General features: G+C 42.3%; 1 long non-coding RNA gene across 5 annotated transcripts in view; it reads right to left on the bottom strand.

Annotated features, from left to right (window-relative positions):
- Positions 1-22187, bottom strand: part of LOC137861080 (uncharacterized) — a 116641-nt gene that overhangs the window by 15715 nt on the left and 78739 nt on the right. For 2 of the 5 annotated variants that reach the window (XR_011099362.1, XR_011099364.1), the window contains exons 10-11: positions 14799-14897; positions 12609-12684 (exon numbers count right to left, since the gene is read on the bottom strand). This is a non-coding gene — a long non-coding RNA (uncharacterized lncRNA). Of the gene's footprint in view, positions 1-440; positions 8793-12608; positions 12685-14798; positions 14898-22187 lie in introns of all 5 variants that reach the window. The other 3 variants (XR_011099363.1, XR_011099365.1, XR_011099361.1) reach the window with 2 other exon arrangements.

Raw genomic sequence — 22187 nt, 5'->3', positions numbered from 1 at the left:
GGTGGGAAAAAAAAAGCCTTCAGAGAGGGGTTTATGGTTTGGGTTTCCTTTAAATTTTTTGACCCTTCTTATCACTAAACAAAAGCCTGTGGTCTTTTTTAGATCGCCTACAATTAAATTCTTATAAAACCACATGCCTGGATAAAGCTGGTCTTATGCAACTTGGATGAAGCATTTTTCCCACTGTAATTACTATTGAAGAAATCTATCATTATATTTTACAGGGAAGCCTAAAATGCACAGCACTTAGTTAAAAATGCAGCTGAATTTCCAAATTTCCTCTGTATTTCCAAATCTTCCCACCCTCTGCCACTTATGTGAAGTAGAAAGAAAGGAAGAAAGGAAAAAAATGTAGTAAAAGAGGACTCATTCTTTGCACGTAGGATCACCAGTGATGCTCACCTTCTGTGGGCAGTGAAGCAGGGCGTGCCCAGGCTTACCTTACAGTTTTGTCTTCATGGAAGCCTCCCCACTTCTATGCTGGAGCAATGGTGCTGGTGAAAGCATGGGTCAAGGGTGGTCTTAAATGCAGAGTTTGTTACCCTCTGTGCTTCTTCTCTGTACGTGTGGCTGCAAGCTTGGCTTTGAGCCCAAGGCACTGGTTCTTGCTTAGGAAGAGTGAGCTTGGACTTTCTGCTGCTGGGCTGGTGCACAGCCGGCCTGAGCTGCCAGACCAAGTGCGGGGTAGGTACTGTGTTTCCTCCTCAGGAGAGGGGCTGCCATTTCATTGCTTGCTTAGAGGAGAGGAAGAAGAGACTGGCTTGAGCACAGCCTCAGATCTGGGCTTCACCAGCAAAAGTGAGACAGAGTTCAGGACTAGAGATTGCTCTTGATCCCAATGGGTCCATCTGGTTCCTGATGCACACGTGAGCTGCATCTAACATTAAGAGCAGAGACAAAAGTCATCTACACCTTTCCTCCCAGCAGTACTTTCTCAATATGAACTGTGATTTTTTGGGTGATCTTTGGGGAAGGAATGCCATTACTTACAGCACAGTCACTTGGGATAATATTTATTACCAATAGCGTTTAGCAGGGCAAGCTCAGGCAAGAAAGACCAAATCTTTCCTTCAGGGTATCCATTGACTTACAATTGCAGAAATGCCAACAACAAAAAAAGTCAAATGAAAAATGGAACATGAGTGTACAGGGCTTGACTGAGTAACCATAAAGTTTGAGGGAGGCTTTGCTTTTGTTTGTTGTTGCTTGTTTTGTTCGTTTTACTTTGGGATGTACTTAGGTAATATTCTACATAAGTGCAAGGGCTAGAAACACTTTTTTAAATGAAATCTGATTTTCTTATATAATAACAGATTTTTTTTCCAAAAGCATATCATTGCAAAATTCATAAAATTATGAGAATTGGCTACGTAGTAAGTACTACTCCCACTTCTACATGCAGCATTACACAAATCTTTAGTTGATTAAAAACTAGATAACTTTCTTCCACTCACCACACTTGGATTGGTTAACCAAACCAAATATCTTCATGTTCTGACTGTCACCCAATCTTACTTGAAACCTTTTGGCCGGCTGGGTTTGTTTCTTTGCTGGAATGAGTGGGACAAGTACTCCACCCCTCCTTTTAAATAGACTTAAGCTGTATCATCTAAGCTACTTGGAACATGGTGCAGGGACCAGCAGTAAAGGATTAACTGTAACAAAATCTTTGTGAGGTTAAAAACTGGACAAGCTGGCCCTTCAAACTTTGTGATGGGCTATTTGCCTGTAACAAACCAACCTTCCAAAACCCAACCTAATTACATCTGTCTGCTTTAAAGGTGATGCGTGAGGGTTTCTGTGGTTAATGGAAGATGCCCCAGTGGAAATGCATCCAGAAAGATGTTAAGACACCATCTCAGACACAGTGGACAAGTGGACTATAGACTAGGATTTAATTAGTGAGAGGCGTTAAAAACCAGCAATCCAAGCCAGCATTCCCTGGATTTTGTCTCTGGCACAGGAAGGGTTTGCATGTTTCCCGCCTGTGGCTTCTATTTTCGCCTGTATTCATTGCTGAGATGCTTCAACACAGCTGTGCTGGTTCATTAACTGAACAGCATGTCACTCAGACCAAGCAAATGGCTTTAGGGTACTGTTTTCCTCAAAGGAAGGGTAGACCTCAGTGAGGAAAGGGAAGTGTTGGTGTAGGAGATATTTGAGAATCTCATGAGATACATTAAAAAAGATGACCAGAGAAGAAAACTCAAGCAAAAGCAAGGTAGTTTCTCACAGCAAAAAGGCTGGCACTCAAATGGAGATTTCACCAGTAATCCTCAGCCACTGAAACCCTACTGAGACACCAGTGACGAACAAACCAAGATCTTCCTTTGTGTTACAGCCAACATCTCCAGCAGAGAGCTCACCTCTCCTTCAACTTTCCCTACAGGCCAAGAAGTAGATACTTGGCAGACACTAAGGGGACACCAAGAATGAGAGAAAGTGATTCCCAGCATCCCCACCCTCTTCTACTCATCGCATCCTGCTCTCAGGCAAGAGCCACGCACAAAATTATAGCACGCTCAAGCCTTGCCCTTGAATGCTTCAGTTAGGAAGGTGCCCTGCCCTATTCCAGAAGCTGCGTCAGAGATGTGCTGAGCCGTGCAGCTGCTCGTTGGGCACCGTTTCCAAAGAAACAGGGTCCCTATCGTGCTGCGAATGACTCATGCTGAGATCATCCCGCTCAGGAAGAGACAGAAGGAATGGTCCCACCTCTTCCTCCAAGGAGGGCTGGAGGCGTGGAAGGGCAAAGCAGGTGCTACAACAAACAGGGAGGTTCGGGGCTTCCCGATGCCTTGCCCCTTGGATCCCTGTTTTTGAGCAGGGCAGAGGGAGACAGGCCGCGAGGAACATGCTGTCCGCCAGCGCACGCTATGGCATCCATCACAGTGACAGGCCTTGGCCGTGGGCGGCCTGGGAGGGGTATCTGCGGCACGCGGCCTCAGCATGCCGGCGTGCCTCCGCTCCTCTCCCCGGGCCCCGCTGTAACCATGGTGTTGCCCAGCCACGACTCAGTCTTCCTGCCCCTGCCTCACCTCATGAATGAATACAGCCCCTCGTAACCGCTCCGTCCTTCATGCAGGTAGTGTCTGGAAGACCACTGTAGGTCCAGGTGGTGTAAAGGGACCTGGCTTTAAAGGGAAGAGATTAGGAAATCCACATGGCACTGTGGAAAGCACAAAGTCTCTGTGACTATTATCATGCTGGTACTGACCCTATCTCAATACCTAGCTGTAGGGTTGCTCATCAAAAACATTTCTCAAAGCATCCAAAACTAGTTTAAAAAATGAGTTTCCTCCAAAAACCTGGTTCAGGTTCATGCAGCTCAGCAAGAAGGGACACCAGCAGCCCTAGCACTCCCAGCTCCCCCTTTGTAGTTCACAACTCAGCATGAACCATTTACATGCTGAATCTACATCTCCAGAAACAGCTGCTTGAGAAAACAAGTCTGTAATGCTATTTCTCAGTCCATCCCGATCTGCTCATCACCGTGTTGTTTTAGCCTTAGACTTGCATTGTTACAGCTCTTCCCAAATGGGATTCCTTGGCAGTCGCCTCCCATACACATGCACATGTCTGCAACATGCAAGCTGCTTACGCCTGCTCTTCCAAGCAATCGTTGCTGTTCAAATTGCCCATTAGAAATCCACCTTGGCCCCAAAACTAAAGAGATTGACAAAAATACAATTTTACTGCTCTTCCTGCAAAACTCTTGAACTCCCGAAAGTTGAACACATGAAAGCAATCTGAGGTTAGCGTGTAATACACAAACCACATAAAAGAGATAATTTAGCATTAGACACATGTTACCAGAAACAGGTTGAAACTAATACAGGTTTTGCATTCAGGTCATAAAATACAGCACTTATATCATCTTGTGAGGCATCCCTACTTAGTGTGCCTTGGTGGGGGATAACTACAAGAGCTCTTATGTCTATACGAGCTGAAGACAAAAAACATCCTTCCCACCTCCCCCCAGGAGAGACACTCACCTTTCCAGGACAGTCTCTGAAGTCTCTAAATGGTGACAGACAATCCACAAGATATGAGCCAAAGCTCTTTTCTTCTTTTCTTTTCCTGTTCCAAAGCTACTGAAAGGTCATGACAACGGACCTAATCCAAACACTGCTTCTCATCCAGATCCCCCTTCTACTTTGCTCTCATGAGACCCCAGCTGGAGCACTGTATTCAGCTCTGGGGCCCCCAGTACAAAAAAGACATGGACCTATTAGAACGAGTCCAGAGGAGTCCATGAAGATGATCAAAGGGCTGGAGCACCTCTCCCATGAAGGCAGGCTGAGGGAGTTGGGGTTATTCAGCATGGAGATGAGAAGACTCCAGGGAGAACTTACAGGGGCTTTCTAGTACCTAAAGGGGGCCTAAGTTGGGAAGGGACCCTGTCAGGGAGTATGGTGATAGGACAAGGGGGAATGGCTTTAAACTAAAAACGGGTAGGTTTAGATTAGATATTAGGATGAAATTCTTTACTATGAGGGTGGTGAGGCACTGGAACAGGTTGCCCAGAGAACTTGTGGATGCCCCATTCCTGGAAGCGTTCGAGGCCAGGTTAGATGGAGAAGGCCTTTGGTAATAACACTGTTGTTTAGCACTGACATAGTGTGTTTTAAAAACTGATGCCAATAATCCAGATGGAGCACCAGCAGTGACAGATGGGCATGGAGGGATGAGCACAGAGATCAGCCTACAAGAGGTACTAAGGAACCCATGTGAGATCTGTCTTCTATGTGAGCCACACGCAACCTAACACAAATGACTTCTGTCCATTTTTGATCCTGTGGGATTCAACCATGCTTCTACTACTTTTACATACCTTGATGCCCAGCCTCTCACGGTAAACCAGAAACAACAACAAATTAAACATATTTCAAACAAGATGGTGTTCTGAAAATAGAGCTGTATTGCACCTTTAAAAAGCATGCTGGCTGACAGACTGGCTATACTTTGAAAGTTTGGTATGAAAGAGCTACACAGCAAAATGCTAAATCCCTCTAGAGAACAGAATGAAATAAAAGCATATATTTCATTTCTTAACACCTTGTCAGCAAAATTCTGTTTCCTGGGCAAGTTTTTTTTTTTTCTCTTTTGCAAAATTATGGTGCTAGTTTGCCAACGATGCTTTCCTAAGAACAACCGCCGAAGCAACGTAGCAGCTTTCTCATCCTGCCTCTTCCAACACTTTAACACTCCCTCCTGCAGCCCAAGTAGAAAATTCTTTGCCTTGGGGCCTGCGATGAAACTCATACAAGTTACCAAGAGAAAATGCTATAGCGATGTAGAATCCACTTCCCTCTTTCTTTTGTCCCCCCACCTTTTTTTTTTTTTTTTTCCTTTTAAGTTCCTGGCCCCAACTTTCAAATACCTTTCCAGCTAGAGTCTCAGAAATTTGTTTGATTTGAGCTATTTCTACCGATGTATTTTAGATTCATACAAACCCATTAAAGGGGTACCAAAAATATGAAGACCTATGCTGAAAAAATTTTCAAAGTGACCAATGGCCCAACTTCCTTTTATTCCTAATGATAAGCTAGGCAAACAGGATGTTTCAAAAGATTTTGTGGTCTGCATTCAACTTACTCAGCAGTTTGAGGAAAAACTTGGATGGAGATGTGAGTTTCAATCAAAGCACACTGTCACCGAGAATGCTTAGGACCTGCCTGTAAACTGGGCAGTCCCTGAAGACTGCGGGAAAAAAAGTCTATGTCCTGTTTTTTACTCTTTATTCTCTACCCTAGAATAGCTGGAAGAATAGCAAAGATATCACACACTGACCTTAATTAAGACAGTGATTCACCCTTTGCTTTCTGAACACAAACAGAACAGCTTGGTGCTGGAAGGCTTACTGGCAAACAGAGTTTGGGTGAAAAGGGCAAAATTACCATGCAGGGCCTCTTTTGAGGCAGAATAGGGTTCCTGAAAGTCACAGCCCAGAAAATAAGATTTAAGATTTTTTTTTTTTTTTTTTTTTTTTTTAAGAAGCTCAGAGAAAAACAAATATTGAAGATACTGTTTTGATACTTTTTTTTTTTTTTTGAGAATGTGGAAATCCTAAATTAACATAACTTTACTCAGATATGTATAAAAACAAGGCCTTCTTCAACCTGATGAAACAATACATCTATTTTACAATTTAAAAAAAAATTACAAAACACAGAAAACAAGCTTGTATTTGGATTCTTCCCCAACTCTTTTTTCTTGTTCACGACAAAATGCTCCTCCAGAATATCTCCAGAAATAATGTTTGCCTTGTAAGATTTAGCACAATATATTTCAGTATTATTCATTGGACTCACATGAAGTTAATTTCAAAAACAATATTCTCTTTCACTAAGGAGACCCAATATTGACAGTATAATGGAGAAGGGAAGATTTCTTTCCAGTTTTATCACTGAGTCATTCCGGAGGTCTCCAGATGAACCAAAACAAATTTCAAACAAGGCTCTTTCAAAGAAAAGAAAAGGCACTAAAAATATCACTAATGATATTTCTATGAGTGATCTACAAATCTGTTACATGTAGTCACTACACAGTCTATCTTGAGTGTCTAAAAACTGTCAGTAACTAAAAATATTCAACTCAGTTTAGAGTCAGGAGAGTAAATGCCTTCATAAGAATGAGGGAACATGTTGGTAAAGAACACTTTCCTACTGTGCTACAAAGCTCTTGGATTTTGATTTTAAAGATTTCAAAACAACAAGGGCATTGAAGACAACATGGACAATTTGGTGTACAATCCAGTTTTTGCAATCCAAGAGCAAATGCTCTTACATTGCTGTTACACCAATGGCACGAATGCCTGACAGCGAGCTAGAGCAGTTAGCACAAGCTCAGAAACTGCAAACACTAAGTTCGTAGATGAACCCCTCCAAATTGTTGGCACAGCATGTGCCCTGGACAGCATCCCCATCAATCTGGAATCCTGGTTTGGACTACTTTCTATGAAGAGAAGATGGAGGGTTTACAGCTGACCAATACTTAGATGCATTGCTGATGAAAATCCCATGAAAAAATGTGCTCAGGGAGTGAAATTCAATCCTGGCCAGAAAGCCAGTGTAGCGAGATCACCACTGCTGTTGGATGGATGCTTCCCAATGCTGCCACAGACATGACCTCCGTGGTGAAAGGCTGTGCGCTGCCTTGAAGAGGTGTGTATTGCTTCCTTAAATATTCACATAAAACAACGTTATATTTGGGATTTAAAAAAAGAAAAAGAAAAAGAAATGAATGAGAAATAGGGAAAACTAAGAATACAAAATCAACTCCAATCATAACAGAGTCAGAAACTTATAAAGAAGCTTCTGGAGAAAGCATTCTGACATGGAAGTGAGCAAAAAGCCTTGGAATAAGACATTTCAGGCCAAAACTTCAACAAAATTTCCAAACTTTGTATCTTCCTGGTGACAATGCTTTACTGTAGAAAGAGGCAAAGTGGCCTTTCTGGCAAACTCAGCTCAGAAATCAAAGCAGCCCAGCAGGGAAGTGGGGAAAGCCACAGTTCTGGTCTGATTTGAAGACTTTTAAGTGGTCCTAGAGAAGCAGACCAGAAAGTAGCATTTCTAAAATGGAAAGAAACCAAATTCAAGGCTCAGGCATCCTCCAAATTTGATGTTTGATCACATATAAAGAATATTTGGATTCAATCCTAAATTCAGTGAACTGTGAGACATGGCATACCCATTTCTATTTTAAGGGCTGGGGAATATTTCAGGCAGACTTCCTTCTCACAGAGCACGAACAGTGTGGGCAGCAGAAAGGCAGACTTTCTCACTGTGCCACTGCCAACATGCTTTTGTGCTGCCCAGGAGAAAACCCCTTCTTACAAAGGAGGGCAAGCTGCTCGGTAGTGGGAACTGCAAGCATGGACTTTGTTAGAGTGAACGTTGGCACCAGACACATGGGTCTTCTCTTCCCTGCTCTCCCTGGTCCACTTCACAAGTGTTGGTGAATCCTTCTGCCAGACCATGACTTCTTTGAGAAAAGAAGCCTGACTCTAACTGTTCATTTGAAACCTCCTGACCTGTCCCCTGCCAAAGCCAATGTGCTTATATGGGAATTGGAAACATTAAGAACTGACTTTGAAATGAAGATCTAATCCCTAGACTCTTCACGCAATCACACAAAGTCTGACATACAAATACTTCCAACAAAATCTTGATTTTCCTATCCAATCCTATGGTGAAACTGGAGAACAGAATTTAGCGTCCAGATCAGACAACAGATGCATGTGAAGGATTTTGTTTATTTATATTATTAACAATTTGGAGAGAGAATTCTGATTTATAAATTAACAGAGCCAGAGAGAACAGCAGTGGTCAGCTAGGGCTGGCTTCTGAAAGGACGCCAGCATCAAGGCCGCTCTGAATGAAAACCTGCATGAAGCAGGTAGAAAAAGCATCCATTCTCTACTCACCAATGACAGAACAAATCACAACCCTGACTTTTGCTCCAAGAATGGTGTCCACTATCAGAAGTTGAAGGCTTATATACAATATGATCTCATCCAACTTCTCACTACTGATTCTCGTTATTACTAATGCCCAAAGGGGCTTCTGGTTTTGAACTTATGTTCCTTATATAGCTCGCTTGAAAACCGGACTTGAGCTTTTCTTGAATTGCTGCTTGGTAAGATAAGTAGATGGGCTCCACTGCTAAAGCATGTTTTCCAATCCTTCAGTCATTCTTGTGGCTCTTCTCTGAAACATCTCCAATTTTTCAACAACCTTCTTTAATTGTCAGTACCACAGCTGGATGGAGTGCTCCCAAAGCAGTTGCACCTATGCCAAACACAGCAGTAAAGTGATCCCTGGGTATATAAACAGGGGATATCAAGTAGGTGTTAGGAAGGATCCAAGTATTGCTTTAGCCCCCTTGGCCACAGCACTGGAGTGAAAGGTGACATTCAGCCAATTATCCATTCAAACTCTCAACTGGTTTCCAGATTCCTATTTCTGAACACATTCTATCCCATCTGGTACATAAATCTCACAGTATTAATTTCCTTTACCTGTAGCATCCTGAAAAGAAAAATTATTTGCCATTTCCACTCTATTGAGGGATCCAAACTCTGCTAAGCCAGTCTTTCTGCATCTGCTAATGTCAGCAGTGGGGAGTCAAGGTCTCCTTCCAGTCACTGCTACACCATTGAACAGCTCAAAGCACAGACTAGATGACTGGCAGGATCCAACTAGGAACACAGCTAACTGATGTGTTTACACTTCAAATCTATCCAACAAATTCCACTTTGAGATCTGTAACTGGAATAATTGGAATCCATGTAACTTTTCCTATTTGATACTCTACCATTTGAGTTTATGAAAAATACCTGTGTGAGCAAGTTAAAAGCCTATAGGAAGTTCTTACATCAACATTAGTACACTAATCAAAGAGGTTTCTTTTTTTTTAATCCATCTGAGTTTGACTGAAGTTATTTTCTAGTAATCCATACTAAACACCTCTTCATAAATCATATTGCTTTAGTATGTGCTTTATTGTATGAGTCCTTCTGAATTTCCAGGGATTAGTATTAATTAATATTAAGGATCTTAGCGACCTATTTAAAATATTGATCTACAATTAGATTTCCTATATCTCTAGTACCTCCCCACTATTGAAGGGCTTACTAGTAATCAAAATAAAAGGCCTAGGGAGCTCTTCATTTTTGTAACTCTAGGACTTAAATTAAAAAAAACAGCAAACAACTACTACAAAAAATCCACCACAGTGATTTGCATATGTAACTTTAGAACATGAATGTTAAGTGTACTCCCAAGTATCAACAAAGTGAAAGTTACTTCCTTATCTAGAGGAAACATTCATCCTCTGTTTATTTTCAAGATACAAAGAGGGCCTTTTTTGTGCCCCTCTTGCCAATTCTATCACAGCCAGTCAACTGATTGAAAACCCAAGGATTATTTAGTTCAAAATCTATTGTTTTCTTCATTTAGCTGATTTTTTGACAGTGCTCTAACAAGGCTTTCTTTGAAGCACCACAACCCAACTGTAATTGGGCATTCATGGGCAAAGAAGCAGAGGCACTTTCTATACTTATGAAAGCAATGAACTCAAGCATCCTGAGAAGATCTGATGCACAGTATTTTTTCAGGCCTCAGCCCCACTGCCAATGTTCCCATATTTCATTATTCTCCAAAAAGCTGTACGTTACCCTCTGTCTCAGTGATGGTTGAGTCTCTATGCTCTGGTCTGCTGCTTCCATGAAAACACGGACCTTCAGATCACCAGCAGCTGGCTGCTGAGGAAGACACTGTTTCAGAATTGTTAAGCTTGCGATTTTACTGAAGGTCATTTTCTCCCCATCTGCAAGCAAGCATGGCCCAACTGGCGGGTGTATTAAAATAAACAGATGCTATCAGCACCAGCAACAAATTATCTTCTGAGGCTTTGTAATTTCTGGAGAGTGGCAGGTTGTGGCAAGTCGATTTACATTTAGGATGGAGAAGGAGAGAAACAGAGGTTACACCAGCATTAACATGTAATTCAGTACAAGGGAAAATGAACAGTAAATTGAAGCTGGACATCTAGACTATGAAAGAAGCTATTAGTTACGTACCCACCTCACTCCTAGTGAGGCACACAGCACACCACGTGTATACAAGTAGGTTTCACACCTGAAAAGAATTTGTGCTTTGTGCTCAATTGATACAAGCCCAGAAAAAATATGTGCCCATTAATGTTTTCCCTGAAGATGCAACTGTTTGCTTCAAACACTTCATTGCACCAGAACTTGGGGGTGAGTTACAGGTGGCAGCTGGAGAGGAACACCCACTGCTTTCTTCCCATTTCCAGCACAGTACTTTTCTGTGTATGAGATTCCAGTTCCAAACCCAGAGATCTTAGGTGGTATATCAGAATTCAAGAATCCTTTCCTTGCTTCACTACAGGAATGGGTGGTTACATCTCCCTATACATCTTCAAATGCACAAATATTTTAGCATATACTATAATATATATATGTACTTGCACAAATAGCTGACTAGCTACAGGAGTGCAGTCCTTCCATTTTCGAAGCCAGGAATGCAACAGGAGGACTGAAAATTCTCATAGATTGTGACAAACGAGTTGGTTTCATATTATTCTTGGCCAGGAAGCCTTGACTGATCTCACCTGTTAAAGTTGCTCTTTCTATCATAAAGCTCAATATATTTAACCTATGAGCTAGTTCCACACAGGACCATCCTCCTTCAGGTATCTGCTGGTTTCACTTGCTGTCCTGATTACTCATTTCCCTTACCTGTCAGAGCACACTGAAACTTCCATTACAATTCTTTGCCTGGTGTTCACTGAAGGTCTAGCTGGGGACAGCTGTAGACCACGGGGTTCAACGAAGCAGTACCAATCCTTCCTTCAAATAATTCAAGGGAATTTGCAGGCCTTATTATTTTTCCTACTAAATAGCCAGTTCAGAACAAAGAAATATGTTCAGTAAGATGACTCAAAACTAGGAGTTCTCAACCGTTTCAAGTTAAGTAGCCTTTCAAATTCCAGGGCAGCAATTCATGTGCGTCTGAAATCAATCTGGAAACACCTAGATTGTTCTATCAAGAGTCAATCACTGATTGCTCTGACATATCCTTTTCAAACTCACGGTTCAACTGCAGTGCAAAACAAAATTAAGCGCTGATTCTATGATTTAAAGAGCATCCAAACACTAGAAATCAATGAATCCAGTCTCCTGCCTCATACGCTTCTGGACTGGTATCAAACCTGGGGTGCAGCATCTCATCTTTCTAGCATAACATTTACAAAAATCTGCTATTTCTCTCTCAAACACTGCTGAGGTTCCTTGGTTTTCAGCTCAGTTGAAAACAGGAGCTGTATTGTTTCCTTCCCTCCCCTAATACCTGCTTGTATGTTAGGGAAATCTAGGTGAAATGGCTTGTGAAATGGCTTTCAAGGGTCAGGTCTATATATTTGATTATAGGCAAATCACTACATCTCTCAACGTTTTAAATGATGCTGAAAAAAACCTCACCAGAGGAAGAAGTCCAAATATTCTCCCAAGAAAACTGGGCTAGCACAGTTAAAGCACAAAAGTTTCCATAGCCAAAAACATTCACATCTGGATGCTTTTAACATTGTCAGTGTGGCCAGACACCCACTTGTATTTGGGTGTTGTGCAATTCCAGCATGAAACTCAAACTCACACCATGAAACCAGAAGAAGCAGCCTAACACTTCTGCCATCACACCCTTTCTTGTAAATATTCAGTCCTAGAGAACTTCTTCCAGCTCTAGGGTTTGGAATAACTTGTTTTCAGACCAAAGCTGTCTTCTCCAAACCAAGTCCTGTATCCTGGCTGAGTTAGCTGAAGTTAAATCAGCATAAAATTAAAATAGCACAATGGAAAGTCAAGGCCTAGTGTTAAATCATGAATCTATTTTTACCTGGCAAAGCATTTAAACATGTGTTTGAGATCCAAACATCTTAAGCATACACTTAAATTTAGTCCTGTGTTTACATGCATTGTTAATCCGGATCTTATAAATCAGCTGATTTTGTGAATGCAGCTGAAATTTTGAGATTTTTAAAAGAAAACACACAACATTGATCTCCACAGATGAAAAAGTACTCACAGGCTCAAATACAGAAACTTGCAAATGGAGCAGGAGAAGCTGAATACTTGCAAGTGGTCCAAAAGCTCAGGCAAACCTGGAGAAAGGAAAAGGAATATTACAAAGAGAACTGAGATGGCACAAGGAAAACAAAAACAGGAGCAGGTTCAACCTCAATAGCAAAGGGATACACAAATGGTAGTGCACGGCAGAGAAAAGTTTTAGCTAAAAAGCTAAAGGCAGTACTTAAAACATGCAGGATGCAGGCCTTGCACAGAGTGGTTTTTTTTGGTCACTGCCTTCCAGTTTCTGGCCATCCACAATTTAGGGATTTGAGGCAACATCCCAACTCATACAGGTCATCGTGTTTAGTAGCCTATGATGGATCCTAGGGGATTTTATTTGATCCTATTCTGAATTTATTTTCATTTTGCTATTTTCTATATCCATTACTACTTCCACAATAGAATCACTAACAATACTGCTTTGATTTTATACTGCTGCCCTTTTAGTTTCTTTAGTACTCTTAGTTCTAATGTTAAAGGGAAGAGGGAATGATCATTTCCTACCCACCTCCTCTATACTGCTCATGATTTTATAAGCCTCTGTAAAATGCTTAAGTTTTCAAGACTGAAAAACACTGCTTTATTTAGATTTCTCCTTAAAAATAAAAGGGAGACATTTCAGACCTCTGACTACTCTTATTGCTCTTTTCTATGTCTTTTCTACTTCTACTGCATTTTTTTTCCCCAATTTGAGTGAGCAGTCCTGCACGCAGCAGGAAAGATGCAGGAACATCACAGGGAAACCACTATCTCTATCTCTAATGGGTCTATTGCAATAGCGTAAGGTATTTGTTTTCTGCTCGATTATTCCCAGCTCCAAGAATTCCTCTTGGTCACTTACATGACTGCTAGAACTGGTCTGGTATCTGTGGAAAATCAGCAACAATGGCTTTACTGATCAAGTTCCTGAACACAGAAACCATAGCTACCTAGAGGCATGAATGGTCAAGACTATTTTCCCCTGTATTATTTAAACTTTTTGACATTGACTTTCATCTGCCACTTCATTGCCCAGTCTCTCAAGATCTAAAGATCTTTGTGTCTCATGCTTCTCCAGATGCTTCATTCCTTCGAAGAACTTCACAGTTCGTGATGCAGTGACACACATCTGTATTTACAAAGGCTGTGTTCACACATCTGCAATATAACATATTTATGTATGCAGCCACTAACTCTGTTATAATTTCCTCCCATTTTTTTCCTGGTACCAAAGCCAGACTTCAGTAGTCTGTAGGGGTTTTTTTTAATCCCTGCTGGAACCCTTTTTAAGATTGGTGTCACATTATTTACCTCCTCTGGGATCAAGACTGATTGAACCCAAAATCTCATACCAGAGTAATTTAGAACGTTTGAGTGAATATCATTTGTCATGGTGATTTGTTATTGTTCATTTCATTGATCTGTTTTAAAAGCTCTTCTATTAACAATTCAATTAGAGGCTTTTCCTTGAGCTCAAACCTTGGAGGACTTCCTATTTACCATGCATCCATTGCCTTCTGCTATTTGTTACACAGTGGCCTTATTGACCTCGATTGCTCCTTTCACGCCTTGGTCATTTGCTGATCCCACCATTTCCAGGCAGACTTCCAACTCCTGTTGCGTTTGGAAGAGCTTTTGTTATTAGTTTTTGTCTTTTGTGAGTCACTCCTCAAACTATCTCAGTATATGCTATTATGGTTTTACATTTAACTTGGCAGACGTTATATTCCTATTTTCTTCATTTAGGCACGATCTCCACTTTTGAAAGGATACCTTTTTATTTCTAATAGTCCCCCTTGCTCTACAATTTAACTGTACTAAGCTTTTTTTTTTTTTTTTGGTTGGGTTTATTTTTGGAAGAAGTGAGATGTTTTCTTTGATTTAAAGGGATACTACTTACACTGCTCATTTACATGCTCCTTTAGTGTTATTTAAACCACTTTTTAAAGAAAAAAAAATATTGTAATGGTGTTTGTTTCTTTAAGGGTATTATTCCTATGAAATTATTGAATTTGACCATGCAATGGCCACTACTGCAGAGCAAACTCAGTACAGTGGTTATAGCTGAGACTAGGCCTCAGTCAGGAGTGTCTTTCCCTTTTATTGGTTCATGAGTTTCTTCAAGTAGTTTAAACACGTTGACTAAAATTTACTCTTTATATCTTACCTAGGATAAATCTTCTGCAGTCTCTCTTCTTCCATAGTCTCCTTCTACTGCCTGTAACCTTTCTTAGTATTTCATGGACGTTGTCACTGCCGTGGCCAGCTGTTGACAAGGATAACCTTTTCAAATGTTTTTCTTGATTTGGCATAGCAACTTTCAAGAAAAAGTGGGTGGTAAACGATGATACAGATAACTGATTTATCTTATTGGACTCTGATTTCCAACACATTGTGAGTCACTCTACCAACGGCAAAATCTATTCTTGTCATTTCTATATAGTAAGTATCCTGATAACACAGCTTCATCCTGATTAGCTTCATTCAGTAAGATTACTGGGAAGCCAGTACAATACAATTCACCCATTCTCATTTTATATACATTTATAGAAAAGCACAGCTAGTTTTGGTCTTGGTCTAGTTGCCAATATGTATGTGCCTTGTTTAACTGTGGAATTGCTTAGACTGCTCTATTTTATTTACAACTGAACTTCATTGGTGGTTGTCCTTTCCTGCCACAGGGGCACTGAGCTTTTAATGCCGGGGAACTCAAAATCAAGAGAAGTATGATCTTTTCCAGGTCCCCATTTCAACTAATTTTTAAGGGCTCCCCTACTATTTGTTTTTGTTTCCAGTGCCACTAACCTAGTTCTCACTATTTTGGAAGAAAAAACTATCCCACAGAATATCTCTTTCCATTCCTAGGGTCTGTCCTGTTCTAAGTAGTCTAATTCCTTGTGGCCACACTGCTTCTTCAGCCACACACTGCATCGCTGCTTGTCTGGGTGACCTTCCACATGCTGCTGGAAGCGTTTCTAGAATACTGTAACGGAGTTCCTGGTCTTTACCATCCTTTCCTATCAAAATGTTGCCTCCTATCAAAATTTTGCCTCCTGGAGCCCTCCCCTACGTTTTGTCAGTGCTCATACAACCATGACCAGACATGATGAATGAGGAAGGTCACCGGCTCCTTTCCAGTATACTCTAAAAGGCTGCCCAGACACCACAAGATACAAAACCTCCAATGCTTAGGCAAACCACCACGTGCTCCCTCCTGGCCTCGTATTCCCAGTTATCAACCCCACACAGCACCGCACCCTGCCTCTTCCTACCCAGCGGCATTGTTACCCTTTCCTCATGCCTTACTTGAGTGGATGCACAAAGTCACCTTCCAGCAAGACACATGGGTCACACGGATGGCAACTTTTGCACGTGTTTATTTATTAATTCTGTCTGAAACACAATTTTATAATTTCTCTTACTGCAGTGTTCAAGTAGAACAGCAAATCAAGCAAATTCTCCTAACCAAATCCCTTCTAAAACATTCACTGTGCTCAGCACCCAGAAAACAGAAAGCTTCTCTTACCACACATCTAAACCCAGCACAAAAACAGGTGAACCTCTGTTTTCCAGGAAGAATATCTAGTGCTTGTATTTCCTGTCACCACAGTTCTCACTTTCCCGTGTTTAGGAAAGTTTTCTTCTGTCTAGAAGCCACTGTTTTGGGGAACACAATCAGGGGTTTCACATTTAGTTTATTTCCTAAAGACTGACCCTGAGTTTAATTTGCAGAGAATACATGGTATAAAACAGATCAGGGAGTCTGGCACAAAGACAGGAGGTGCCTTTACCCTTTGGGCAATTATACGTGAAACGTAAAACCCAGCAACAAGTCTTGCATTTAATCCTCTTTGCACCCCTTAGCCCCCTGCCAAAGACTAGAAATCCTTCTCCTTTTAAAAAGAATAAAAGATTCCAGAACACATAATCGACTCCTCCCTTCAGCCCTCAATACTGACAGTTTTATCTCTATACACAAAGCTTCTCCCCCTTCCTCCAGCCTGGCAACAAAACCCAAGCTCAATGAATATTTTATACGTGTGTGGTTAATGGAGCATTCTGGCTCCAGTCCATTAGGAACCTTACACAACGGCGCATTAACTGCTTCTCAATGTAACATTTCGAGTCTGTCCAAAAGAGATGTGTGTTTGCCAGTTGAGCCAACATACTATTATTGTCTTGTCAGCCTAGTTCCTGTCTTTGGTTCAAGAGCGGGGTCCCTTGCCACAGCACTTTGCCACCATTGTGCTCCCAGCAGCAACCCGAGAAGGTTTGCCCCGATCCCAGCTCCAGTCTTCCCTCTGTATTCTGAGGTCTGTATCTCAGGTGGGGTGGGGAATGCCTGCAGCCTCTCCTGCAAAGATGTACACAGGGATAAGCAATCACATCACAGATTAACACAAGGGTAAATATAAAGCAATTAAGACGAGATCTTTAATTCTGATGGGAACCAGGCCTCCATATTCTTTCATCAGCTCTGAAATTTTGGCCTTAAAATCCACCCGATTGAAAAATTGATAGCAGAATGATGATGCTTGGCAAAGCGCTTATCTTCTCACTTTAAAAACCTTCTCTGTTCCTTAGTTAGACAAGGGCCATCACAGACAGAACACCATCTCCATCAAACCCAGCACAAAGTTATCTCAACAAAGAGATGGGCACAGATCACTCCCCTTACAACAAGAGACATTATAACATTTCACTACACATGAACGACACCCATGGTAAATGGGGGGGAAGAAGATCACTGCTAGATTTGGCAGATGAAGAGCTCTGTGAGAGTTAGGGGTCTAGCTTTGACCGCTCACCTATGCCTCCCTGACAGTTTGGGTAGAGTTCAGGCGCTTCCAAAGTGTGAATCATCCCAACCTAAGGCAGATGTCTAGAACAGGTAAGATGAATGGCATGGGTTGTTTATCACTCCTCACCGCCCCAAGAGAGAGCCTAGATGAAAATCTTAGACTTCATGTCTAAGTTTTAGATAACTAAAATCAGGTGAGATGATTCCCAACTCCAAGGTTTGCAGACTCATTTCCAGATGAGCCACAGACCCTGACAGACTAAGTAGGGCAGAAAACAACGAGATAAAGAAAAGTGCTGATGTGGAAGGACTGATCTCATTCCTTCCCTGCCTGAAAGCAGAAAAAGCTTAAGTTTCAGATGGCAAAGCCCAGCCTTTGCTCTCACGTCACTGCTGAAGCACAATGGAGGAAAGGAGACACCACTATTCACTTTGCAGGACCTTGTGGTGCTTTCTGTAACATCTCCAGGAGGTAGTCACCATTCACGAGGTGACTGGGTATTACACGCCAGTAAGCAAGACCCAGCAGAGACACCTCTGAAGTCAGGCTGCTTCTCCTAGGGGCACACACAGCAAATCAGTCATTCTACCAACAGATCCACTTATCAGCCCACTTTCTTCTCCCTCCTTGATCCCTCAGCTCCCCTCAACATTTTTTCCCCCTTCAGAGCTATCATCAATGGAAAGTTTTGCGATTTAGCCGAAAGCAGCCAAAGCACCTAATTGACTGAAGAAGGGAAATGGCAACTTCCATCATCTCAAAAAGCTGCACCTTTCTCCTACTCATCTCAAAGCTGAATAAAGGAATTAAAAACATAGCCCCGGGCAGCCAGCAGAGATTTACAAGAAGCAGACATTAGTTCTCACTCTAAAGGCTGGGCGTGTATGCATGTGAGCCAGAAGGAGCAAACACAGAGAAAGGGAGCAGAAACATACAGTCTTTGCGTTTAAAGAGGAGGAAGGAAAAAAAAAAAAAAAAAAGACCTTTAAACCCTTCCTAATAAAACAAAGATCATCCTGGCAACATGAAATGCTACCCTACTTTGTTTATTTATCGACACAAAGAAAGAAGCAAGTTGGCACCTCAGAGGGTATTAAATGCTGTTTTTTTGCTGACTGAATGACCTCAGCCGAAATATTTTCCATGACAAGAGCCCAGAAGACGCTGGCACAGAGTCAGACAATAAGATTTTCAGAGTGTATTTACATTCTATCCATGGCCCCAGGCTGTTCCAAACCCATAGGCAGGTGCTGCCTTTATCTGTTCTTTGCTCACCTGGCTCCCTAGCAAAATGTTCTGAGGCCTGCGGCTCAGCTGTCTTAACTGTTTGCTGCCTGGTGCTCAAAAAGCCAAGAAACTTCAGAGACATCGAGGAGCCTGGCAAATGGAGATGGGGACTCTGGTCACCCTTCGTGCCTGACCTGAGTGATGCGTAAGGAGATTTTCCAACAAGCAGACATAAAACGATGGTGCTACAATAGGAAAAGGCAAGTAAATATTTGTTGAATTCACTCTGAAGAGAGAGATTCTCTAAAAGAGGAAGGGAAAAGGCTGTTCTTCCAGGGATGCACTGCATTCTCCATTGCTTGGGGATCTTTAAGCTAGGTATGGATAGCTCCCTGAGGAAAACCTCAAGATCCTGCAGAAGACCAGAGGAGAGGGTCACAGTTGCACCTTCTACCCATGAAATCTGTCTAGGACAACATGCCACTATCAAGCAGGGGATGGCCACCAACCCACATCTCCACAGCAGTGAACAAAAGGGATGGAGGCAGGCTAAGCCACAGAGAATCGCAGGCTTGCGTCTTCCAGCTTCACAGCTCAAATTCCCTACATCACAGGCTTCCAGCTACATTTTCTCCCCGTAGACCAGCTCCTGACCTGGTCTTCAGCAAAACGATCTGTTCCATTCCTGTGGTGGAAACAACCTCCTCTTTGCCCAGTTTAACTTGGCTCCCAGTGCACAACTCCTCTCTCTTGAGTAATAAGCCTCCAGGAGATGCTGCGAGAGGATACGCCCTTAATACCGCGCAACCAGGAAGAATGATAATTGCACTTTTAACAGCACTATGTACAAGGCAGCCACCAAAGCAGAGGAAGCATGAATTAAAGCAGGATAAAAAAGGAGGGGCTTTACCATCTACCTAATAAGGTATTATTCATGGGTTTGGAAATCTTCCTTGCAGATAGTGAGAGGCATAATGGGTAGTCAGAAGCAACTGTGTCTGGAAAAGCGAAGGCCTGCCTGCCAGCTCACAGCACCCTTGTCATGCTGGACTCAGCCTCTACCTTCCCAGCCTACAGCTCCCCTCCTTTTTCCATCTTCTTACCACACATCCTTTTAACCCATTTCATACTCAAGTCTGCTCCCCCCTGCCCACATGCATGGCTCAGGTCTGGCCCACTCACGCATACCTTTACACCAATTCCTCCGGTCCCATTACCTACACCTAACCAAGGAAAATTTCTTTTTCCCATTTTTCCCTGCAGTGTCATTCAACTCAAATTTGCTCCAGCTTGCTGTGGATAAAGCCTGTCCCCCTGCTCCAAACCACACGTATCACCTTGCTAATGCCACCCCACATCAGACAGGATGCAGACATCTGCTAACCGTGCTTGCACTGGTACTTGTGTGAGGAAGCTTTTGTCTGGCTTCACTTTCCACCAAAGAAGCAGAAATGTGACCTTACCCTCCAACACACATTTCATAATAAAAGTTTCATTCATACTCCCAAAACAATGCTGAGCTTTACAAACCTTCCCAAAAGTAAATTAATTAATGCTTACTTATATAATCTCTTTTTGAGTCCTAACCAATTGGTTATGATAATTTATAAAGATCTTTCAGCCTCTGCCATTGCTGAGGCTGTTTCTGTATGTACTCTATGAGGGCTTGTCATGCTGGGAATTGCACCTCCAGGAAGCCTTTCCTAGCAGGCAGAAAATCAAAGGAAAAAACCCTCTGTCTACTCAGATCTTATTTCATAAGGCTCTCAGGTTCACAGCAGGTAGACCCCTAGTGGGAATTTCAAAGGATCCCGACCAAGTTAGACAATTGGATATCCATTGAGCTGAGGCACTGTGAAAGCTCTGTGTGCATCTTCAGGAACAAAAAATGCCCGTAGAAACTGAAACTAGGTGTTGAAGTGCTTAACCAGGTCTGTGGAAGCTCCTTAGCTCTTATTTCTGGATGCACAAATGCAAGGGGTAAGACCAGTACACAAGTAGATGTGCAGAAAACACCTTTTCTAAAGGTTTCCCTCTACTGGCTCTGCACTACCAACCCAGCATCATTATGGACTGGCTGGAAAAACAAAGAGAAAAAAAAAACACCACAACCAAACAATCTGCAGTCCTCCTCAGATGAAATAAGTATGGTATGAAGAGCTCCTCTGAGTTGGAACAGTGAGGGTAAAAATGGAAGAAAACACGAGACTAAGCAGGTAGTGCACATGGTGTCTGCAACCTCCCAGCCCTGGCAGGAACTGCACGCAATGCTGCTGCTGTCCAGCCCAAGGACATCCTCTTAAACAATGCCTCACTGTGATAATCCTGAAAGGATTTTCAACTCTGTCCTGTATAGCATTTTAATTACTCATGCTGTTTCAGGATCTCAATCATGTACAGAAGGTATTTTCATCCCACTAATTGTAGGTTTCCCAGAGGACTCAATAGAGTATTTCACATCCTCAGTGCTATTAGATGCTTCAGAAAAGCATCCAAACTTCCAGAAATTATTTTTTTTTAATGTATGTGGACGTGGGGAAGAAGGAAAACAAAACAAAACAAAACAAAAAAACAGGATAGGGAAGAATTTTAGGCCTTAAACAGAAAAGAAATTCTGCCTGTCAGCTTTCAGGGAGGAAAAAAAAAAAAGAATATTTAAGATAACATTATAACAGTCTCATCTAAGTCAGCAGCAAGGCTGGAACCTGTCATTTGTAATGCTAACAGCATGCAGCTACACCCTTGCACATAGAAGAGCAATTTTATTAGCAGCTGAAGGTTGTACCTATATCACTACTGGCATCCACCCTAGGAAGCAGTTCCCAGCCTCCTAGGCCAGGCAGCACAGAACATCCCATGCCAACACTGCCCCAGGCTATCTTGGCTCTAGAGCAGACTGGCCATGCCCATAATGTATGACACTTGGCCTTGTGGCCATGAGACATGAGTTGCTTGTGTGCCTGTGCTTGAAGTCAACAAGCCTAAAACAATTTGAGAGCGGTGCTGCAGCCCGTGAAGGTGATGTTTTTACAGCTCGGTGCCGACAGGCTGTGTTGCGTGCCCTGCAGAAGGGGATGGTGTGGGTGGGGTGCACCCAGGAGCACAAGGTCTGAGATAACACGGATTGTAAGAGGCACAAGGAAGCCAAACAGGGCACAGTGCTGTGCTGCCTGCTGGGACTAGGCGTGCAGGTCCTCTCGTTGGGTTCAATCCAACGTTGGGCATAAAAATGGCTGAGGGAGCTGAGATGTCCAGCAGTGCAGACTTATTTACTGCAGGCTGTCATCCTCCTGAGTATTAAAGAGTCAGGGACTTGCAGGCTCTGAGTGCATTAGCTAGAGCCATGTATTTTGAAGGAATGGAAAAAAAAATGGAGATTTCTAAGTGTATCTGTGCAACATATCTGAAAAGTAATAATTGTACGCTACTGCGTTCCCTGGAGTGGTTGTAACATCATCCCCTCCCACCATGCCAAGGAAATTTAGACACAGCCCAAGGAAAAAAACTGTGATTCTAGTAGAAAAAAA

This window comes from Anas acuta, chromosome 9 (assembly GCF_963932015.1).
Source record: "Anas acuta chromosome 9, bAnaAcu1.1, whole genome shotgun sequence".
Lineage (NCBI taxonomy): Eukaryota > Metazoa > Chordata > Aves > Anseriformes > Anatidae > Anas > Anas acuta.
Note: the sequence above shows the minus strand (reverse complement) of the source record. Positions and strands in the feature narration are given on the sequence as shown.